Source organism: Podarcis pityusensis, assembly GCF_964106645.2.
Source record: "Podarcis pityusensis genome assembly, chromosome: 18".
Taxonomy (NCBI): Eukaryota; Metazoa; Chordata; class Lepidosauria; order Squamata; family Lacertidae; genus Podarcis; species Podarcis pityusensis.
The window spans coordinates 9,136,383-9,153,738 of record NC_138043.1 but is presented as its reverse complement, the minus strand read 5'-3'; the positions used below and the strand labels follow the sequence as shown (position 1 = coordinate 9,153,738).

General features: G+C 45.9%; 1 long non-coding RNA gene across 1 annotated transcript; it reads left to right on the top strand.

Moving 5' to 3' along the window:
- Window positions 1-3,293: 3,293 nt before the first annotated feature.
- On the top strand, window positions 3,294-16,216 carry LOC308467565. Its single transcript, XR_013981221.1, has 3 exons — window positions 3,294-3,323; window positions 8,549-8,683; window positions 15,535-16,216. It is a non-coding gene; the product is annotated as an uncharacterized lncRNA (long non-coding RNA).
- Window positions 16,217-17,356: the final 1,140 nt, after the last annotated feature.

Here is a 17,356-nt window from a genome sequence, read left to right as displayed (position 1 = left end):
TGTGGGGTCTCAGAGCGGGTAATCTTCATAAAAAGCGGAAGGGGAGGGAAGGAAGGGGAATAAAAGAACAGGCTAAGTTCAAATTGAAAGCCAGGTGGAATAGCGCTGTCTTACGGGCCCTGTGGAAGGAAGTTAATAATGCTTAACAGGTAAAGGGACCCCTGACCATTAGGTCCAGTCATGGCCGACTCTGGGGTTGCGGCGCTCATCTCGCTTTACTGGCCAAGGGAGCCGGCGTACAGCTTCCGGGTCATGTGGCCAGCATGACTAAGTCGCTTCTGGCAAACCAGAGCAGCGCACGGAAACGCCGTTTACCTTCCCGCCAGAGTGGTACCTATTTATCTACTTGCACTTTGACGTGCTTTTGAACTGCTAGGTGGGCAGGAGCAGGGACCGAGCAACAGGAGCTCACCCCATCACGGGGATTCGAACCGCCAACCTTCTGATCTGCAAGCCCTAGGCTCTGTGGTTTAGACCACAGCGCCACCCGATGACATTAAAGGGGAGGGCTGGGCTAATTCAGCAAAAGGGGAGGCTACCAGTGAGCCTGATGGTGCAAGCTCCCTCAGCTATCAGAGGAAGCTTGCCTCTGAAGCCCAGTTGCCGGGGAACAGGAGAGCACCATCCTGCTTGAAGGGGGTGGGATTCAGAGTTGATGATGGCACCTGTCTGTCTCGAGAGAGACAATGGAGTGCGTCTCCAGGGGTGAAGCCCTGAAGTGATTTCCCTGGGGCACAAGCCTAGGTAGTGTGCACGGAGATCCTGGGCTGCCCAGGTGACAAGACTAAAGTTACCAGATTTTACTCAATGAATCCGGGGACACTTTTCAACTTCCTACTAAATACAGTGGTACCTCGGGTTACAGACGCTTCAGGTTACAGACGCTTCAGGTTACAGACTCCGCTAACCCAGAAATAGTACCTCAGGTTAAGAACTTTGCTTCAGGATGGGAACAGAAGTTGCACGGCGGCAGCAGTGGGAGGCCCCATTAGCTAAAGTGGTGCTTCAGGTTAAGAACAGTTTCAGGTTAAGAATGGACCTCCGGAACGAATTAAGTTCTTTCTCTGAGGTACCACTGTAGATGGATTTTTTCAGGGGTCTGATTTGTAAATCTGGGGACTGTCCCCGGGAAACGGGGTGTCTGGTAACCTAAGACAAGACACCCCTCTCAGCCTTGATGATGTGGTCCTTCTCCTGCATGGACTCCCTTCCCAGGTGGACAAGCCCCACCTGCCCCTCACTTCCCTCTACAGAAAGAAACCCTCCAACATTTTTTCCAATGAAAATAGGGATGTCCTTTTCAATAATAATAATAATAATCTTATTTGTACCCTGCCCATCTGACTGGGTTGCTTCAGCCACTCTGGGCGGCTTCCAACATATATATAAAAACATAATAAAACATAAAACATTTTTTAAAAACTTCCCTATACAGGGCTGCCTTCAGATGTCCTCTAAAGGTTTTTAAGTTACTTAACTCCTTGGCTCGGGGGTCGCTGAACTCCATACCCTTTCTCCAATGAATGCATATTATATATCTCTGTCCCTTTGAAGTGAAATAAAATATCTGTAGAAAGAGCAAACAAAAAGAGATCAGATCAGGAAAATCTTTATTTGCATCAGCCACTAGTCATAACAATAAAATGAAATATACTGAAGATAGAGGTAAAAACTTAACAATACAAAATGGATTTTGGAGGTTTACTTCAATAATCAAATAATAGTTCTAATTGCCCCCTGCTAAATAAAACTTGCAGTTTTTGCTGTCATCTGTCACAGGGGTGGCCAACTCCCAAGAGACTGCGATCTACTCATGGAGTTAAAAACTGGCAATGATCAACCTCTTTTTTGGGGTTCAGGTCAAAGTTGTTGAGCTTCTTTGAGGGGAGTCAGTGATCTATCAGCGATCTACCACAGACGTCCAGTGATCTACTGGTAGATCACGATCTACCTGTTGGACGTGCCTGGAAGAAGAAAGGGCACAGTAGCAATAGGTACACCACTGAGCCTAGGATCGGAAGGTCGGTGGTTCGAATCCCCGCAATGACGGGGTGAGCTCCCGTTGCTCGGTCCCAGCTCCTGCCAACCTAGCAGTTTGAAAGCACGTCAAAGTGCAAGTAGATAAATAGGTCCCGCTCCGGTGGGAAGGTAAACGGCATTTCCGTGCGCTGCTCTGGTTTCACCAGAAGTGATTTAGTCCTGCTGGCTACATGACCCAGAAAAACTGTCTGCGAACAAACGCCGGCTCCCTTGGCCAGTAAAGTGAGATGAGCGCCGCAACCCCAGAGTTGTCCGTGACTGGACCTAATGGTCATGGGACCTAATGGTCCTTAAGGTAAAAGTAAAGGGACCCCTGACGGTTAAGTCCAGTCGTGGCCGACTCGGGTTGTGGTGCTCATCTCGCTTTATAGGCTGAGGGAGCCGGCGTACAGCTTCCGGGTCATGTGGCCAGCATGACTAAGCTGCTTCTGGTGAACCAGAGCAGCGCACGGAAACGCCATTTGCCTTCCCGCTGGAGCAGTACCTATTTATCTACTTGCACTTTGATGTGCTTTTGAACTGCTAGGTTGGCAGGAGCAGGGACTGAACAATGGGAGCTCACCCCGTCACGGGGATTCAAACTGCCGTCCTTCCTATTGGCAAGCCCTGGGCTCTGCGGTTTAGACCACAGCGCCACCTGTGTCCCTACCTTAAGGAAAATCAAATTGCAAACTTGGGACGGCTTCTGCAAACCCGGCCCAGAGTGTCACTGAAAAACGGGGACACTTGGAGGTCTGCAGAGAACCGTCTTCTTGGCAGCTTGACCTCTTCCCCTCCATGTGATGGAGCCTGCAAGGAAAGTTAGAAGCAGAGAAATAGCTGGGCACTTAAAGTTCAGGGAAATGGAACAGGTGTTTGGTGGCAAGATGTGCTTCCCTAATGATGCCACGTCACTGCCACTGCCAGCTCGCCTTAATTCCCAGTCTCCCTCCCTCCAAACTTCCAATGATTCCAGCTTCATCAAACCTGTTGCTAGCCTGCTTTTTTTCCTCCCTTGCCCCCCCTCTTTTCCTCCCCTCCCACCCAGGGTGGGAGGAGACTCTTATTCTGAAAGAGAGGCTACTATATCTATGATGTAATCTGCGCCTTTGCACAGATGAGAGGCGAGAGGGTGGGTAGCTGAAAACTTACTGGTTGCATTAAAAGAGGGGAAGGGGGGGGCAGAGAATCAGCATGGCAGCCCCTCCCATATGCCCCTCTATAAAAAGCGGGGGTTCTCCGGCTCGGGCTGCCTTTCCGGAGCTCAGAATTGCAAAGGTGCCTTGAGAGAGAGAGAGACGCAGGTGAGGTCTGGATTCTGTGCCTTTTCTTTCTTTGGGGAATGGGAAGAAAGGGAATCAGGCGGGCAGAGAGGGGAGAGGGGAGGGGGGGTTGCATCTGCCCCCACCGCAGCTGTTTCTGATCTCCCAGGCAAGTGCAGAAACTCAGGATGGAGAAGCCACCTGTGGACTTGCCAGGAGAAAAGTTGCAAGCGTCTCCTCTTGCAAAAGATCCCTCTCCATCGCTCCTTCGCATCCCTTCCCACAGTCTCCACCTTTGTCCTGTCCATTAAGGCTGCAAAATCCCTCCTCCAATCTGGACATTTTGGGGGGCGGGTCAGCCTCTGGGGTTGGGTGTCCTCTTGTGTGGGGCACAATTTGCAGCAGTTGTTGGGGGTGCAGGAAGGAAGGAATGTCCTGGTATTCTGGCGCTTGTCTGTTTTGTCTCTTAATATCCGCAGGAATCGGAGGAGAGGGATCAAAATGATGGGCTTCTCCTCTGTTTGGTTCCCCAGGGGTGTAGGAAGAGAGACTGGGCGGTGCAGTGGTTAGAGGGTGGGGACTAGGGTTGGAATCCCTCACTTGGCCTTGGAGGGGGGGTGAATGTTGGGGTCCCATCACGTCCTCTCAGCCTAACCTACCTCACAAGGTTGTTGTAGGGATCAAATGAGGAGGGAGGGGGAGAACCACGTACAGTGGTACCTCAGGTTACAGACGCTTCAGGTTACAGACGCTTCAGGTTACAGACTCCACTAACCCAGAAATAGTGCTTCAGGTTAAGAACTTTGCTTCAGGATGAGAACAGAAATCGCGTGGTGGCAGCAGGAGGCTGCTAAAGTGGTGCCTCAGGTTAAGAACAGTTTCAGTTTAAGAACGGACCTCTGGAACGAATTAAGTTCTTAACCCGAGGTACCACTCTAATGGAGAAGTAAAAGATTTGGATGATCATAAAAGATGCAGGAGGCAATGATGAATAACAGGATCCTCCACAAAGGGAAGGAGGGAAGTCCAGGAGATTCTTTGGAATCTTGTTTTTATGATCTATGTTCAATATACAACTGGAAAGTTTTAATCTGCAAAACCAAATAAATAAATGAAACAAATATATATTCTAGATGAAACAAAGAATGGAGGTCCACACATTGTCAGGCTTCATTACAGTAGAAGATGGGGCCGGTTTTGGGGTGTGTACGGTTGGAATTTGTTAAAATTGGGGCAACTCTTCCACCTTTTCTTTCCAAGGAAATCAAAGCGGAGTACAGTGGGACCTCAGGTTAAGAACTTAATTCGTTCTGGAGGTCCGTTCTGGAGGTCGCCGCCACGCGATTTCTGTTCTCATCCTGAAGCAAAGTTCTTAACCCGAGGTAATATTTCTGGGTTAGCAGAGTCTGTAACCTGAAGCGTATGTAACCTGAAGCATCTGTAACCCGAGGTACCACTGTATATCCAAAATTAACCGTTAAACTACAAGTGTTATTCCAACCCTAGTAACCATTTTAACTGTTCACAATGGTTTTTTAAGATAAATTATAATTTCCCCCCATTCTTTATTAAAATTTTGGTCTTCCTGATTTCTAATTCTTCCCGTCATTTTAGCCATTTCGGCATAATCCAGTAACTTAATCTGCCGTTTTTCTGTGGCCGGGACTTTATCTTCTTTCCATCTCTGGGCCAATAACATCCGCGCAGCTATGCTCCTAGCGCTTTCTGGAAACTCCAAGAATTGAACTCAGTGCTTTCTGGGTACAAAGCCATAGCTCTGCCGCTGAGTTACGTTCATTTCCTTGAAAAAAAAAAATAAACTAAAGCAAGATTTCAGTCTGCATGACTTTGAAAGAAAGGGCTGGTTTAAATAGGAATACAGTGGCACCTTGGTTCTAAAACTTTTTTTAAAAAAAATTATTGTTAAAATAATTCAGCATTAATACACACATATTGCAAATATACAAGCATACAAACATAAATTTTATACAATCCTTAAAAATGTTCGAACATACCTACACTCAATCCCACAGAGAATTCCTTTTCCCATCACCATCCACCACCCCTCACCCTTTGTGTTAGACTTCCAATCTACTCAATTGCAATTTCTTTCCACTTCTATTACTTTCTTTCACACACCTTAACCTAATTTCATGCTTCTTTTTCTATTACACATTGTTATCCATCTTATTTAGTATTTCAGTATTTAAAACGGAACTTGTTTATTCTAATAGGAGTTCTGATTTTTCGATATGGTTTTGCAAGTATCCTTTAAACACCTTCCAGTCCCTTTCTATCTTCTCTTTTGAGATCCTTCCAATTTCTCCCATTGTTTTGGATATATTGTAGTACTTGGTTCTAAAACTTAATCCATTCCAAAACCAAAGTGTTCCAAAACCAAGGCGTGCTTTCCCATAGAAAGTAATGCAAAACAGATTAATCCAGACTTTTAAAAACAAGCCCTAAAACAGCATTTTAACAGGAATTTTACTATCTAACGAGACCACTGATCCATAAAAATGAAAGCAATAATCAATGTACTGTACTATAAAATAAATAAGACAATATTGTAGATGATAAAAAGTTATTATTTAAAAAATTTCTTACCTGCACTGATGATAGTCATTGTTTAGATGGGGGGCTTTTATCTATTTCTGCAGTCACACAATCAAGCAATCAGTCAGTAGCTGAACTGGATTCCACACAGTCACAAAAACAAATTAACCGAAAATGCCTCAAAAACAGAAATGCAAAGTAAATAGCAAAAACAAAAGCACCAAACTTAATCCATTCCAGAAGTCGGTTTGACTTCCAAAATGTTCGAAAACCAAGCCGCAGCTTCTGATTGGTGCAAGTGCCCCAGAAACAATAGCTGACCGCCACATCGGATGTTCAGCTTCCGAAAAATGTTCGAAAACCGGAACGCTCATTTCCGGGTTTTTGGCATTTGGGAACCAAGGCGTTTTGAGTAGCAAGGCATTTGAGAACCAAGGTACCACTGTATAGTAAACTGCCCTCTGCCAGGTCAGACCATTTAACCCAGTTGTGTGTACACTGACTGGCAACAGTTTCAGGCAGGTAGTCATAGAATTGTAGAGTTGGAAGGGATCCCAAGGATCATCGAGTCCAGCTCCCTGCAATGCACGAATCTTGTCCACAGCTGTCCCTAGTTGGGCTCGAACCACCAATCTTCTGGTTAACAGCCAAGCAAACTAACCCGCTGCGCTACCAGGAGTTGCCAGGGATTGAACCTACAACCTTCTGCATGTAAGGCTCTCTCACTGACCTATACAGCCCCTGAAATGCTCCTCTAGATCAAGTGGGATCTAGTCTGTGAAAATGTCTACCATCATATACGGGCATGAACTGTGATGATTAGAATTATAATCCCGATGATAAATTAATAGCATGTTTCAAAATGCATCTTTTTTCCCAAAAGAGCTTAAGAACAGCTCGTCTGTTTACTCAGAGGTAAATTGTTGTATCTCAGACAGAAGGTACGTGAGCTTACAGCATCCTGACCCGCTGTTGTGCGACAGGTCAACTGGGTTAGCTCCCCAAAGTGAAGATGATGAATAAAGTTCCAGGTTTCACTCTGCTCTTTTCTCTTCAGGAGAAAACGAGGCCGAAATTGTGTGTGCGTCCATCTCCGAAATAATATTGATGATGCAATGCTTCATAGAGACAAGCTTAGGAGGTTTTTTATTGACGATGGGAGACTTTGTGATTGCACAGAGCTCTGCCTTCAGCCAGTGAGGCTGGCCAAAAGTTCTGTGGAAAGCTGCCACCACACCCCACAGGAGTTGGCCCCAAACAAATTATGACCTTGTACAGTGGTACCTCAGGTTAAGTACTTAATTCGTTCCGGAGGTCCGTTCTTAACCTGAAACTGTTCTTAACCTGAAGCACCACTTTAGCTAATGGGGCCTCCTGCTGCTGCCATGCCGCTGCCGCGCGATTTCTGTTCTCATCCTGAAGCAAAGTTCTTAACCCGAGGTACTATTTCTGGGTTAGTGGAGTCTGTAACCTGAAGCGTATGTAACCCGAGGTACCACTGTATTATTACATTACAGTGGTACCTTGGTTCTCGAACGGCTTGGCTCCCGAACAAATTGGCTCCTGAATGCTGCAAACCCGGAAGTAAGTGTTCCGGTTTGCGAACATTTTTCGGAAGCTGAACGTCTGATGCGGCAGGAAGCTCCTGCAGCCAATCGTAAGTCACGCCTTGGTTTCTGAACGGTTTCGGGAGTTGAACGGACTCCTGGAACAGATTAAGTTCAAGAACCAAGTTACCACTGTATTATTATTATTATTATTATTATTATTATGGTCCTGTCTCAGGGACCTACCGTATTTTTTGCTCTATAAGACTCAATTTTTCCCTCCTAAAAAGTAAGGGGAAATGTGTGTGCGTCTTATGGAGCGAATGCAGGCTGCGCAGCTATCCCAGAAGCCAGAACAGCAAGAGGGATTGCTGCTTTCACTGCGTAGCGATCCCTCTTGCTGTTCTGGCTTCTGAGATTCAGAATATTTTTTTTCTTGTTTTCCTCCTCCAAAAACTCGGTGCGTCTTGTGGTCTGGTGCGTCTTATAGAGCGAAAAATACGGTAGTTCAGCATTGACCCCAAAGACAGCTTGGCAGAGGGGTAGATCTGGGAAAAATGAGGCCAGATTAAGACTGCAAAGAAGTGTCAGGAAGACAGGATAGAGAATAGCTGTCTACATGCATTAATTTTCATTTTATCTAGGTAGAACTGGTAGACCACACTGTCCTTGTGGAAGGGTCATCGTTCGGTGCAAAACCCCTGCTTTGAATGCAGAATGACCCAAGGTTCGACCCTTGCTGACACCTCCAGGTAGCGCTGGAGGAGAGAGAGAGACCCTCCTTCCTGAAGCGCTGGAGGGCAGCTTCCAGTCAGTGCAGACAACACTGAACTAGGGGGACCCACAGTCTGACTCGGCAGCACCCCATTTCTAACAGGACCAGTGGTCAGGGATGATGGGAGTTGTAGTCCCAAAACATCTGGAGGGCCAAGTTTGCCCATGCCTGGGTTAGAGTGTCAGAGTAGGACCTGGGCCATGAGGGTTCAAATCCTCCTTCTCTCATGAAGCTTACTGGGTTGACCTTGGAGCCAGTCACAGTCTCTCAACCTACCTCACATGGTTGTTGTATGGATTAACTGAGGAGGGGGGGTGAACCATGGACTCCTTGGGGAAAAATATAGGAGATAAATGCAATAAGTAAGCTCTTCTCCTTATCTGCTTAAGAAATCTGGAGGGGCCGGCCAGATGGAGATGTCAGTCGCCAGCCTGGTATCCGGGAATCTACGCATGGTTGCAATCGGACCTGCAGTTGCAAAACACACCTGGTGCTTGGGGAAATCCTGACGCTGCGAATATGAGGTAAGGTGACCTTGCAGGTAAATTGGTCGCATGTTGTTAAGGGCTTTATATATTAATAGTATGACGCGGGTGGCGCTGCGGGTTAAACCACAGAGCTTAGGGCTTGCCGATCAGAAGGTCGGTGGCTCGAATCCCCGCAATGACGGGGTGAGCTCCCGTTGCTCGGTCCCTGCTCCTGCCAACCTAGCAGTTTGAAAGCACACCAGCGCAAGTAGATAAATAGGTACCGCTCCAGCGGGAAGGTAAACGGCGTTTCCGTGCGCTGCTCTGGTTCGCCAGAAGCGGCTTCATCATGCTGGCCACATGACCCGGAAGCTTTATGCTGGCTCCCTCAGCCAATAAAGCGAGATGAGCGCCGCAACCCCAGAGTCGGCCACGACTGGACCTAACGGTCAGGGGTCCCTTTACCTTTTAACACCTTGAACTGCCTACTAGCCAGTTCGGAGTTCTAGCAAGCCAACCATCCCAACTTGCAGTATACTGTAAACCCTAGACTGGCTCCCCTGTGGGTGCAATTATGCCCTTGGGGCTTTCCCTCACTGCCCAAAAAGCCTCTGAGCCCCTCCCCGCTGCCTCCTTTTGCCATGAGAAGGTGAGTGTGGCTACATTTCTCTCCCCACCACAGGTTAGAAAAGTACATAGAGGTAGACTCTACACACATATAGCTGTGGGGGGGAAATTTTTAAAGAAAAGTTTTGAAAATTACATTGAATTTTGCATAGCTCACTGCCGCCATCTAGTGTCACCTTCGTATATTGCACATTTAAAACGTTTTATTTGCAGCTGTGTGGCTGAGTCTAGAGTTGACAGAGGAAGATGGGAAGAGTGGCACACTTCCTCTTTCAGCTCTGTGGGCTTCTCAAATGCCAGACTGGCACCTGAGCAGCTGAACTGGGGTTGCCAGCCTTTGGGGCTCCGCAACATGTCCTGTGATCTGTGCCATCAGGCCCCCCCACACCATACATCCCTCCTGGGAACTGTAGTTTGCTGAGGGTGCTGTTGAGGAGGTGTCACTCTGTGAGAAGAAACTGCAGCTCCCGGGGTTCTTTTGGTGAGGTGCTTTAAATGCAGTTTATATGTATAAACTGAATATATGTATAACCCGCTCTGGGATCCCACAGCTAATTTTCCCCTGGTCTCCTCGCTGGCCCAAATAGGACTAATTTAGCCAGCTAGCCCTGGTGATCATCTAATGTTTATTGGATCGATTTCCTCCCTAAATTGATTTTTGAATTCTGAATTTATTGTTATTCACGTTTTATACTGTATTTTATGCTGTTTTTTGTGGCATCAATTAAGTGTTTTAAATTTGTTGTTAGCCGCCCTGAGCCCGGTTTTTGAACCGGGAAGGGCGGGGTATAATTATTATTATTATTATTATTATTATTATTATTATTATTATTATTTGGATGTGACCATCCCATGTAAAAACCAGGAAGATCCATGTGGATTTGTGCTGTGCTGTTGTGCTGGCAAGCACCAGATCTGTACAAGAAAGCTTTTAGTGTTTGATGTTTTATTGCGTTTTTATATCTGTTGGAAGCCGCCTAGTCCGATGGGCAGGGTACAATTATTATTATTATTATTATTATTATTATTATTATTATTATTAATTATTTTGCAAGCTTTTACTACAAGACTAATGAAAGCTTACATTTGATGGTGGCTTTTTGAGGATCCCATGTAAAATCATGCCAATTCCTTCTTATTTATTTTATTTACTTACTTACTTACTTATTTATTTATTTATTTATTGAATGTATATACCACCCTATACCCAAAGGTCTCAGGGTGGTTCACAGAAAAAAATCAAAATATAAAACCACAAAACAAATAATCAGAATAAAATCAACAACCCAATGACCCCCCCCCAAAAAAACCCCCAACATTTTAAAAGGGCAGAGGAAACCCAGCCAGATGGGTGTGGTATAAATAATAAAAATTATTATTATTAATTTTAATCTAATGATCTAAAGACCTGGTTAAAAAATGAATGTTTTTGCAATATGAAATACTCATTTTACATCCTTAAAGTATCAATGGCTTCTCTTCTTCTCCTTCCATGGTTCATTCTGTGATAACTAAGATCCTGTGGCAGTACAGTCATACCTCGGGTTACCTGCGCTTCGGGTTGCGCGATTTTGGCTTGCGCCAAACCCAGAAGTACCGGAACGCATCACTTCCGGGGTTTGGCGCTTGCAAATCGCGCTTTGCGCATGCGCAGAAGCGCCGAATCGCAACCCACACGTGTGCAGAAACACCAAATTGCGCCCGCACGTGCGCAGACGCGGCGCTGCGGGTTGCGGATGTGCTTCCCGCACGGATCATGTTTGCAACCCGAGCGTCCACTGTATGTTGCATTCATGAAGTATGTGATGTATATGCCACCACACCGCAAATACAGTGGTACCTTGGGTTACATACGCTTCAGGTTACATACGCTTCAGGTTACAGACTCTGCTAACCCAGAAATAGTGCTTCAGGTTAAGAACTTTGCTTCAGGATGAGAACAGAAATTGTGCGGCGGCGGCAGGAGGCCCCATTAGCTAAAGTGGTGCTTCAGGTTAAGAACAGTTTCAGGTTAAGAATGGACCTCCGGAACGAATTAAGTACTTAACCCGAGGTACCACTGTACATCTGTATTTTTGTTTCCCACTCCCCAAATTTTGTCTCCATTTCTGTCTGCACTCTGCAGCTGAGTTTGCTGGTAGAGGGAGTGCATATATCCAAGACTTCCATATTGAATTCTGAAGTGTTTACCAAGTGCTGAATATCTGCAATTTTTTATTATTATTATTCTGCCTCTGGTACAAACCTCGAGCACAGATTTGCTAGTGCGTTGTCTGACTCAGAGTGTGGCAGCTGCTGGAACGGCAGGTTCCATGCCAGCGATATCATTAGGAAAGCAATTGAAAATGAAACTGCCGATATCGTAATGCCATTATGCAAATCTATGGTGTGACCACATTTGGGATGTTGCTTCCAGTTCTGGTCGCCTCACCTGAAAAAGGATATTGTAGAGTTTGGAAAAGGTTCAGAAAAGGGGAAGCAAAATGATAAAGGGGTGAAGCGACACCCCCCCCCCCCAAGGAAAGGTTGCAGAATTTGGGACCTGGGTGGATGAAAATCAATGATTTTTTTAAATAAATAAATAAATAAAATCGGATTTTTTAAAAATTTCAATTGTATTTTTTTTAATTTCAATTGGATTTTTAAAATCAAGTGCTTTTGGGAGAAAAATATTTCCAAAGATAGTTTTCTATTTAAGTTACATTATAGTCCAAAGGCTATTCATCAGGAAATAAGGATTTGATTTAAGTTTTTCATGTGTGCTAAAACGCAAAGGGGTTTTTTTGTGTGTGTTTTTAATTGGTTAATCACATCAGTTAACAAACATGGATACATATGCTATAATGTTGTTGTTTTAGTTGAATAAATTGTTTAAATTTTTATTAAGGAAATGATTATTTTTCTCCTTCCAATAAAGTACAGCAGAAAAGTTGCCCAAATGTAAACAGTTAACTTATTAAACCTCACCATAATTTCATAATTATCTATGTATTTCTATAACCAAATCAGCAATTTTTGATATAACTGTAAAAACTGCTCTGAAAATTTATTATTCCAAAAATGAAACCTTCCTCTCGTTGTGAATATTAAGATGATACCAGCAAGAATGAGTCTTTCTGTAAAAAAAAAAAAAAATGATTTCAATCAAGTCTTACCGACTAGTGATTTAAATCGTGATTTAAATCGATGTGATTTAAATCAAATCCACCCTCTTTGGGACTTTTTCGTTTAGATAAAAAGCAAGTAAGAAGAGACAAGATAGGTAGATGGGCGATTGGCTTAATCCAACAGGCTCATATTTCGTTCTTAAGCGCACACACCTTCTGCTATATAAGCTGCAATGAACTCAGCCTTAATCTAAAGTAAGCCTATTTAGGATTAAAGCATTAATAAAGCAAAACTACTTAGGGGTGGATCAGCTTGTTAGATGCAACTAACATCACCTTTGCAGTTTTGGATATTGTTTGTCAGTTTTTTTGGAGGGGAGCACAGTTCTTGCTAGAGATCTGGGGGTGATATTTTGGCTGTCAACCTTTCGGCCCTGGTGGACACCTTTGCAAACTGGAAGGGGAGTGGCAGAATCGTGGGAACCGCTGGAGGTGGGAGAGGAATTAGATTCCCTTAGCATTTAAAGGCTTTTGCATTTTCCAAAATGAAAATGTAAATCGAAGCACAGCCGTTCCTTTCAAACCTGCGCTTCTACGAATGTCGCAACGCAGATCTCCAGCCAAATTGCAAATTCCATATTAGGACAAAGTTACCCTGAAATGCTGATGAATTTTCATTATTGGTCTCGGAACCCGGCACCCGCAGCTTCTGGTGTGCTCTGAGCTTTTCCTGCGATTGCGTAAAATGATTTCCAACTCCCTTGCTTTCATCGTAATAAGAGTTTGTGGGGCAGACTCTGTTTCGGTTTGTTCAGTGTGCCACGATTTGTTCTATATTTCATTGGCTTGTGTGTGTATATGCTGCCGTTGTCGATTAATTTATGTGCCGCAATTCCCCCACGAGTCTGTGCTCAAAGTGGTTTGCGGGGTGGAATCGGAGTCCAAATGCAGCAACTCCATAGCAATATATAACAAAGCCACATAAGAGCAGGAAATGGCAGTCAGAAGGGATCTCAAGGGTCATCTAGTCCAGCCCCCTTCGGTGCATTTAGCACTGCTACAAATGTCATTCTGCATTTGTAAGAACTCACTTTAGAACCACCTGCCTACTGAGAACAAGCAGACGCCTCAATTCTACGCTTTTTGGCACCTGCTAAAAGCCGAGGTGATTTTTATTTGTTTTAGTATCTTAACTTCCGTATGCTTTAAAGTGGGGTTGTGATTTCCCCCTCCCCTTCATTGTACTGCGTTACCTTTTGCAAACCGCTTGCTGTTGTTTTGAAATCTAGCGAGTTATAAAATTACCTCAGCTTCGAATAAATGCAGGAATCACAGCTTACCTAATGGCTGAAACAATTTACACTTAGCAATTAACAGTTCATTTAACACCTAGAAGTGTTTGAGAGAGCTTCCACTCACTAGGAGGTCAAATGGAAGCATTAATTAAGCAGCCGCATTAGGAAGGCCCCTAGGGATGGAGTAGAGTGGGACAAGCTGTCTGCACTCTCTGATCCCTGATCACTTTTTCCTGATCTAGCAAGTCTCTGCTGCCAAGTGACAACTAAGCTCAGCTGTTGCCCTCAGTGCAGTGGAGAGCGCTGCCTTATTGCCACTCAACAACAACAACAATTTATATGTACCCAGCCCAACTCACTGGGTTGCTACTCTGGGCGGCTTCCAGCATATATAAAGACATAAGGTAAAGGTAAAGGGACCCCTGACCATTAGGTCCAGTCGTGGCTGACTCTGGGGTTGAGGCGCTCATCTCGCTTTATTGGCCAAGGGAGCCGGCGTACAGCTTCCGGGTCATGGGGCCACCATGACTAAGCCGCTTCTGGCGAACCAGAGTAGTGCATGGAAACATCGTTTACCTTCCTGCCGGAGTGGTACCTATTTATCTACTTACACATGGACGTGCTTTCGAACTGCTAGGTGGGCAGGAGCAGGGACCGAGCAACGGGACCTCACCCCGTTGCGGGGATTTGAACCACCGACCTTCTGATGCTGATCAGAAGTCCTAGGCTCTGTGGTTTAACCCACAGCACCACCTGCGTCCCTTATAAAGACATAGTAAACCATTAAACATTAAAAAGATGTCTTCTAAAGGTTGTGTAGTTGACACCTGATGGGAGGGTGTTCCACAGGGCAGGTGCCACTACCAAGAAGGCCCTCTGCCTGGTTCCCTGTAACCTCACTTCTCGCAGGGAGGGAACCGCCAGAAGGCCCTTGGAGCTGGACCTCAGTGTCCAGGCTGAACGATGGGGGTGGAGACACTCCTTCAGGTCTACTGGGCTGAGGCCGTTTAGGGCTTTAAAGGTCTGCATCAACACTTTGAATAGCACTGAAACGTACTGGGAGCCAATGTAGGTCTTTCAAGACCAGTGTTATGTGGTCCTGGCGTCCACTCCCAGTCACTAGTTTAGCTGCCACATTCTGGATTAGTTGTAGTTTCCGAGTCTCCTTCAAAGGTAGCCCGATGTAGAGCACATTGCAGTAGTCCAAGCAGAAAATGTACCACTCTGGCGAGACAGGGAGCAGGCAGGGAGGCTGTCAGTCAGCGTACCAGATGGAGCTGGTAAACAGCCGCCCTGGGCGCGGAATTAACCTGCGCCTACATGGACCTGCGCCCCACTTGCCCGCCGACTTTTCTAAATGGAATGGGAGGGAAGAAACCAAGGTTGCAATTGGTCTCATGGTCAGCAAAACGTCTTGGGTTGGCCCCGTTCTTGCAGATGTAGTACGCAAGTGCCCTCCAGGTCCTCAGAGAGCCACTGTGCTTGTTCTGGGTATAACATTCAAAGCCTCCTTTGTCTGTAAACTTAATGGCTTCTCTCCTCCTTTTTATGTATGGCTGCAAAGCTAGCAGGGGTGTGTGTACACACATGTGTGTGTGTAAAATAAATCATGATGTAGAAATGGACCAGGGGGAACTAAAACCAACAGGTTCACCTAACACCTAGGCACTACACCCTGCAACCAGGTGTGCTTTAAGAAAAATCTGGACAAGGTGTTGCTGCGAGATTGGAAGATCCTTGCCCCGACAGTGCCCCTTGATGAGGTTGGTACACAGGATCCGAGCAGGTGCCTTTACAGGTGGGCTTCCCAGGTGGGAGAGGTCTGGAGAGTGTTTGTGCATAGTCTGGGTGTCCTGACTCCCTCCCCTTCTCTCCACAGACCCTACTGAGAAGGAGGAGGAGGAAGAGAGCCAAGTCAGTGCTGAGGACCTACCCACAGCTGAAATTCTTCAAGTCTGGGAGGACACGGTGAGAGGCACTGTGGGGTGAGCGAAAGAGTTGGCCAAGGTGCCCATTCTGGCACAACCCTGCTCTCTTTGAATGCCAAGAGGTAGGTGTTGCAGTGATGGAAGGAACAACACAGAAGCCAGCGAGATCTGTCCATGGTTCTGAAATTGCTTCTGCTCTTTTCTGCTCTCTGGCTCCCCCTGGGGGCAAGGGTCCTGAATGCTGCATGGATCTGGAGAGGGTATTATTTATCGCTTGTCCTTCCTCTGACCAACTTATGTTTGAGATTAACGTCTAGCTAGCTAGAGTTTAAAATTACCCTTTGCAGCATAAAATGTGGAAATGCTCTGGGACCAAATTGCTTAACCTTATTCATATTTATCCAGGATGCTTTCGCAGACTGGATCTTCCTCTTTTTTTAAAAAAAAATCCCTCTAAACAAAATAATCGCACAGAAGCCTGCAATGCAGGAATGAAAATATTGTTTATCTGCATAAAGCTTCAGACTTGTTGCAGCAGTGAAAAACAAGACAGGCAGAATATATTACAAAATATGTGGTTGAGATAAAAAAAATGGAGTCTGTGCTCAGTCTTGTCGCTTTAGTTACATGGCAAAGGGTGGGGGAGTGAGGAAGTTGTACCGGGGCAAACAGGGGATGTGACCTCACAGAGTGCCCTCTCTAGGAATTTACAGGGGAACTCCATGCGTCTTAACCCTTTGCTTGCCTAGCAACACATGAAATTTTATATTATTTCCCAGGCTGAAACCATAGTGCCGTCTAGTCCAACCTCCTGGTGGACACCTTGGTCCCTTTCCTGCTAAGAGTCGTGGGACAGCAGGGGGACGGGGACAACTCCCACTATCCAAGTTGTTGGGGAGACATTGCTACCAGGGGTCCAAGCCCCACCAACGATGCTGTCAGGGCTAGGCTGGTGTTTCCAGCTCAGCCTCCTGAGGAAATGGGGAGGCATCTCCACCTACTGGCTGCGCAGGGAGGGTGGGTTAACCCAGTCCTGAAGCTGGGGGGGGGGTGATGCCAGCACTACTGCTGTGGTCAGTGGTTGGGGCTGATGGTGCTTCAGTTATATTTTCTGAGAATCCTCCGGAAAAAAACAATCTCTCAAAGGACCTGTTGATGGCATTTTACCATTGTACTGTGGAGAGTGCATTAACTTATGTTCTGTGTGTGTGGTTTGGGAGCTGCACGGTCAGGGGAAAAACAATGCTGTCCAGGGTTGTAAAGACTGCAAAGAGAATAATTGGGTGCACTCTTCCCACCTTGGATCAAATCTATGCTTCCAGATGCCATAAGAAAGCTGCAGAGATAGCGCAGGATAGTGCGCACCCCGGAAATGATCTCTTTCAGCTTCTGCCTTCTGGAAGAAGGTCCAGGGTTATAAAGACTAGGACTAGCCGCCTGAGAAACAGTTTCTACCCAAATGCGATTTTGGTTTTAAACGCAGTGTAAGGAGTTTTTGCCCGGATGATCCTCAGTGGTCTGGGGTGTGGGCTTCAAACCTGTAGCTGTTTGGGACATGGGTGGCACTGTGGGTTAAACCACAGAGCCTAGGACTTGCCGATCAGAAGGTCAGCGGTTTGAATCCCTGCGGCGGGGTGAGCTCCCGTTGCTCGGTCCCTGCTCCTGCCAACCTAGCAGTTCAAAAGCACCTCAAAGTGCAAGTAGATAAATAGGTAAACAGCAGGAAGGTAAATGGCATTTCCGTGTGCTGCTCTGGTTCGCCAGAAGCGGCTT